This window comes from Heloderma suspectum, chromosome 9, assembly GCF_057233095.1.
Source record: "Heloderma suspectum isolate Gila_16-S chromosome 9, 16-S_ref, whole genome shotgun sequence".
NCBI classification, from domain to species: Eukaryota; Metazoa; Chordata; class Lepidosauria; order Squamata; family Helodermatidae; genus Heloderma; species Heloderma suspectum.
In genome coordinates, this window is record NC_139466.1 from 38,738,612 (window position 1) to 38,745,506 (window position 6,895).

The window sequence follows — 6,895 nt, forward strand, 5'->3', positions numbered from 1 at the left end:
ATGCTGGGAAAGACTGAAGGCAAAAGGAGAAGGGGACAGCAGAGGACGAGATGGCTAGATAGTATCACCGATGCAATGAACATGAACTTGAGCACGCTCCGGGAGAGAGCGCAGGACAGGAAGGCCTGGCGTGCTATGGTCCATGGGGTCACGAAGAGTCGGACACGACTGAACGACTGAACAACAACAAGGCTGGAAACCAAAATTAAAGAACAGCTGCACCCATTGAATTCCCAATGCATTTGACACGGGTCTTTATCAAGGGAATTGCAACCTCTTAGGGCGCAATCCTATGGCCACTAGACAGCGGGAAGTCAGCCACAGGATTTGTCAGTTTCCGGAGAACTGGCTCCCCGCCCCCTCCCCTGCCGCCTCCTAGGCAGTATGGGTTGTCCCCAGGCTTGTAAGAACAGCGCAGAGTGGGGCAAAAAGGGGCATTCCCGGTGGCAGGGAGGTGCAAGGAGTGCGGAAGTGCCGGTATGACGCTTTCTATGCCCACCATGCATTGGATATGCAGTCACCCCAAGTTCAGAGGCGGCTGCCTAACCCGATAGGATTGCTCCCTTAGAGACTCTTCTGGAAGATTCCCTCTCCCTTACTTCTTCCAGATCCCTTCTGGGGTTCCCTGAATATCCATGCTCCCTCCCTGACAGCAGATCATTTGGTGATTTCCTGGCTTTTGTCCGATTTCTTCCCCATTCAGAAAGGTTGAAATGCCTCCCCAAATGCTTAGTTCCTGGCAGTAAGTGCTTTAAGCTAAAATATGCTGGTGTTCAGGGTTTTTGGCCCTGCCCCTTTTTGCCTGTGGCCACACCTCCCACTCAAATGCAGCCCCCGAGAGCTCCTCCAACACAGAATTTGGCTCTGGGGCTGAAAGAGGTTCAACACCCCTGCTGTAGAGCATCATCATGCACAGCTCTTTAGTTATGCTCAAAAAGCTTCCCATTGAGCACAGACATGAGGAGTCCCTTGTGCAGTTCATTGCTTAACCCATTAACCAACCTCAAGATTAGCTTCCTGCTGCCTGTCTCCGCCTCTCTGCCTCCAGCCTCCACGTTTCTTTAGGAAGATCTGCAGGCCAGCAACGTGAAAGGCACATAACTACTTGTCAGAAATGTTAATCAGTGAGCTTATTACATCGTGAGAGAGAAAGAGCACATGGGTTTTCTTTGAAAGCACTTAATTCTGCTGCTGGATTAGTGAACCCACTGAACCTGCAATTCTATTTGCATGATAATATATCCAATTTCCATGTGTGCACGTGCACGCATGAGAAATATACATATTCTTATTACTGGATAATGAATTCATGGATGAAAATGGATCATTCTGAGTTTCTTATCACAACAGAGGTCTGGGAGTCAGGACCACAGTTCCTTGACTACACTTTCTACGGCATGGATTTCAACAAAGCCCTTAACACCTGTGCCTCTGTTTTCGTATTTCAGCAGCAAACGCAATCCTACTGCCTCATAAGGCTTTACGGGGCAACTAGTGCCAAAGTGCAAGGTTCACTTCCACAAGAACATAGCATTGAGAAGCTACCCAAACATCACGTGGTACAGTCTTCCCCAAGCTGGTGCCCTCCAGATGTGTTGGACTACAACCAGGCTGAGGAAGGTTGATGTGGTAAAATTGTTTCTACGTTGTACCTAGGGATGTACGATTGTATAAAATCCGTTCCGTTTGTGTTTCATGGATTGTCAGGCACCTTTTGTTCCGTTGTCCGCCCATCGCAGGAATCTGATTTTTTTGTTTCTGAATTTGCCTAAATTCGCATTTGTGCAATTTCTCATGTGCAAAAATTCCCCCCAAATGCACATTTTCACATTTTAGCATATGGGGGAAATGCACATTTTTGGCATTTTTTTTTTTTTAATTTTGCGTATTTTTCTACAACAAAATTGAGGAAAGTTAGAAAACCAGTCCACAAGTCCGTGGAATCCTCCCAACAGGGGGAAAGTCAGTTCACTACAGAATCCGCAGGTCAGACTCATGAAAATCTAAACTCATTCGGTTCCACTGCAGATTTCTCTGACATCCCTAAGTGTACCATTCCAGACTGTGGGAGCAGAGAAATGGGATTACATGACTAAGGGGTTTTCTATTCAAGGCATTTATCATGTGCTTGTCATTCTCTACTCACAGTTGTTTACAGGTTTTTTAGATGAAGTTATGACCTTCCACTTTCACTTCTGTGTCTAACCAGCACTTTCAGCAAGTCTTTTTAGAGCAGGGAAAATGCAACATTTCATTGTGAAAGCAAAAGAAAGCACAATTTCGTCTTGTGTATTTGCACTATTCCGCTATACCACAGTGACACCTAGAGGTTATGTAGTGGAAAAGTAGGAAAGGAAACGCTCCTTGTGTTGTGCTCGGATTTCAATTCTACCATGAAACTGAAAGTAGATACAGCCAATTAACTGCTGATTAACAGACTTATGTAGGAAAGCTCTGAATGTTTCATGCTTAAAAAATGAAAAAAATCCCTACAAGTTAAAAAAAAAAACAAAAACCCTCTAGCATGCCAAGGAGAATTCATGCACAGGAGTCATGGAGGAAGCATTCAGTTATGTAATCCCCCCACTCCATCGGCAACAGAAGTGATACAATCCAGATACAGGTTTGCTATGTGATGAGCTGTCCAGTTTTGGCTCCATTTCTGTCTGCATTCACACCTTTCCTTTGATATCTTCAAAAAGGCACCTATATTAAATATTTGGAAACATGCAAAATGTTGCAATGTTACTAATCGATGAATTATTTAATCAGTTAACAGTCAGATGATTAATCGACTAAGACAGCAATCCTATGGCTGCTAGACACTGTCTAGTGGGCCATAGGATATGCTCATTTCCAGGAACTGACCTTGGAGCCCGCGCTCCAAGGTTGGTTCCCAGAAAACTGACTGCCCCCCTCATCCGCACAACCTCTGAGGCAGCGCAGAGAAGCCCTGTCCGCACTCGCAAGAGGAGCGCAGAGCGACTGAAAAGGGGCAGTGCTGGGGGCATTCCAGGGCAGGGAGAGCAGAGCTGTGTGTACAACACATCCAATGTGTCGTAAGGCAGCTTCCTCTCCCAGTCGCCCCCTCACCCACCACTAGTCAGCCGAAAACAGCTATCTACTGAAAAACAGCAAGGCAGGAGAGGCGCAGAGGGAACGATCCCCCCACCCCCCGTGCCTCTCCTGCCTTGCTTTGGATAGGCGGTCGCCTCTTTTGGAGGCGGCCGCCTATCCAGTTAGGATTGTGCCCTAAAAATCCTTAATTGGTTGACAGCCCTACATTTAGCTGTTTATGATGACTTTGTAGTTTCATTAAAATCGTATCTAACTCGCACTTGTCTAGCAACGGAAACGATTAACATTTAATCTGTATGCCTGATTTCTGATCCACCAGGGGCAAGTGCAGGACAACTCAACTGAACACTGGTCCATTTCCTAATTGAAGATGTGGCTGAATGGAAAATGAATCCATTTTTTTAAACGCAGCAGTCTTTCTGAAGGATGCATTATCTCAAGTAATTTTAAATGCAGTATTCTGCTAGGTATTCTGCTAGCAGAATACCCAGTATTCTGCTGGGTTTCAGCCAGTATTCTGGCTGAAACCCAGAGCAGATACACCGCCCCACTGACTTCAGAGCCACCAGCCTCTACTGGTTGAAGGAATGGTCCACCCATTCCATAAAAGTGTTTTCTGTAGATATGCAACTGCTCTCCTCTATAATGGCAGTCCCCAGTTAGTGGCAAACAGGACGGCCATTTTGAATTTCCCAACATTCAAGCATGTCAGAACAGAGCTTTCTGGGGAAAACAAAATGGCAGCTATTCAATTCTCTCCCCCCCCCCCCAAGAATTTCACCTCACCTCCAAAATTTTGCTGAATGAAAGCAGCCAACTTTGAGGTAGGTGAAACAGCTGAGAAATGGCACTTGTCAAATCAGTCAAGTCCTGCACAGCATGTGCTCAGCCATTGAGCAATGGCTCTTTCTCACTAGAGTGGTGCTGTAAATCAAGTTGGGTTGTTTTTTTCCCTTCTGGCAGGGCTTCTGTGCATTAAACAGGTGACCAAAAGACAGAAATTCAACATTCTGATCTTTTCCCATCAATGCATCTTTATACCACATGTACTGAATCTCTGTCAGTATCATGGATCAAGTTAAAGGGAACATCAGAACATAAGAAGAGCCATGCTGGATCAGAACAAGCCCCACCTAGTCCAACATTCTGTTCCCACAGTGGCCAACCAGCTGCTTGTGGGAAGCCCACAAGCAGGACACAACTGCAACAGCACCCTCTCGGTAGCATATACAGTAGCCATCAGGACTAGTAGCCATTGACAGCCTTCTCGGCTAAGAATTTGTCCAATCCCCCTTTAAAGCCATCACAATTGGGGGCCATCACCATGTGTCTCCTGGAAGTGAACTCATAATTTAATTACATGCTGTGTGAGTTCTTGTGTAGCTTGTGCTCCATGGATTTCACCATCTGGGCCTGATCCCTCTGTCTCCCACGCTGCGTCACTTAATAACTCCCCCAAATTACAATTCATAATTATCTATTATTAATTGCCTTTATATCCCACTTTGCTTCTGAAGAGCTGAAGGTGGTATACACAGTTCCCTTCCCTCCTCCCGCCCATTTTATCTTCACAGTAAGGCAAAATAGGCTGACAGATTGTAATTGTCAGGGTGGAAACTGAGCCCATAGAGCCCCAGAGCACTTCTGATTCTGAGGAAGAACAGCAATCCGTGAGAGATGAGCTCACTCATCTCTCATAAGCACAGCAGCTGGCAGAGATTCCTCCTGCCAGCATTCCTGGGATAGATAGTGATCCTAGCAGTGAGAGAGCGGTGGAGGGGGGCTTGCTGGATGCTCGGCGCAGACGCAGGGAGTGGCGACAGATGGAGAGTGCCGAAAGGAGCCGCTCTGCTCGTTTGGCGCTAAAACAATGGTCACGTCCCGAGGACCCAAGGGTAAGAGGGAGGATCTCTCCGTAGCCCATAAGTTCAGAGTCTTCCCACGCTTCTCCTTCAAACGGGGACCAACTGCCTTACCTGGAGCTTAGGCTACTCTGCTATCTACCCCAGTGCAGTTCCTTGCTTAGTCGCTAGTGATTAGTATCTGTAAGAGTCATTAAGTAATAAAGGAATAAAGCCTTGGAAAGAATCCTCATCTGTGTCCTGAGTTGGCTATTGGAGGGGACTGCAAGAGGCAGCTAGGGCACTCCTGACAGTAACGGACCCCAAATCACCCAGTGATCTTGCTGGCCAAGTGAGGATTGAAACCAAGGATGGGGGAATCTGTGGTCCTCCAGAAGATGTTGGACTCCAACTCCCATCAGCCCTAGCAGTGTGCCCAAAAGTTGGTGATGGGTATTGTAGTCCAAGCCTCTTGCAGGGCCCAGGTTCCCCACCCCCGATTTAAGCCTTGGTCTCCCCAATTCTGGTCTAACTTCCTAACCATTACACCAGCCTTCCCTGGCCAGTGCCTTCCTGATATTTTGGACTACAACTCCCATCAGCCCCAGCCATCATAGCCAATAGTTAAGGATTTTGGAAGTTGAAGTCCAAAACATCTGGAGAGGGCAGGAGGTTGGGGAAAGCTGCCTTAGACCACACTGGCTCTCTATGCTGCAGCTTGATCTCTGGTATCTTTGGAGACAGGATCCCCGATTATGTATTATTCAGGCAGAGCTCCCTGCCCCTGAATGTAATGGATCCTACTCAGGGCACATACAAAGATATTAAAATCATAATTCATAGACAAACTTGACAGAATAAGATGAGCCAGTGAAACAGCGGTCCTATTAGCATTAATGGAAGCTGATAGATGTAGTTAAATGTACTCTCCGGATGAATAAAATTGCTTGTCTTTTACCACAATGCCTTATTAATATTTTGCTCTTGCTGCAGCATCGAGAAACACGAAATGCCAGCAGAGGTTTCTGTTTAAAATAAACAATCAAATACATCCATGTAGGAAAGGACAACCAGCAGCTGATATAATCTGTGGAGCTGTTGGGCCCCTTTGATCAATCAAGTAAATGCTAGGGTTCCTATAATTATATAGCTATCTTTCTTTTCCTCCTCCTCCTCCCCTTTGACCCATAAAAATTAAAAGTTAAGTTTCTTTCAATTATGTGGCTATCTTTCTTCTTCATCTCCTCCTCCTCCTCCTCTGCACCTTTATCAAAGAAATAATCACCCTGATCCAGCAAGACAGATCTGTGCACATAAGCAAGCTTTCAAGCATTACAAAAGAGCTGGAGAAAGTGGCTTCCCCAACCTGGTGTCCTCCAGCTGTTTTTGGACTACAGTTCCCATCCTACATAGCATGCCAGTGGTCAGGGATGATAAGAGTTGTAGTCCAAAACACCTGGAGGACACTAAGTTGGGAAAGGTCCATCTAATCCAGCATCCTGTTTCCAAGAGTGCACAGCCAGACGCCTCTAGGAAGTCAGAGTGGAGTCATTGTCCCCACTCTAGTGGCACAGCCAGTGATGACTGCTCACACTCATTTTTTTTTAGGGCGCAATGCACAACAAGAAAGGAGGGGAGCCCAGAAACACAGCACATACATAGCTCCCTGGGCAGGATGCCTGCAGAGAGCCTGCCCTTCTTATATAAGAATATGGTAGTGTAAGGCTTATAACTAGAGATCCACCAGACCAATTCTGCTCATTTTTGTTTTAAATTGCAGCTGGAGCAATGTTGACATGCAGTTTTGAAACTTCAAAAAAGTTCAAAGCTGAAGCTTTGGGCAGCTCGGGAAAGGAGAGGGATGTGGCGCAAGGGAGGTTAATGTGTATGCCCCACACTGTGCATGTAATGCAACATGTGACGCAATGTGTGTATGCGCACAAAATAATGCTTACTCCTGCGAGCTCTTAGAGTGC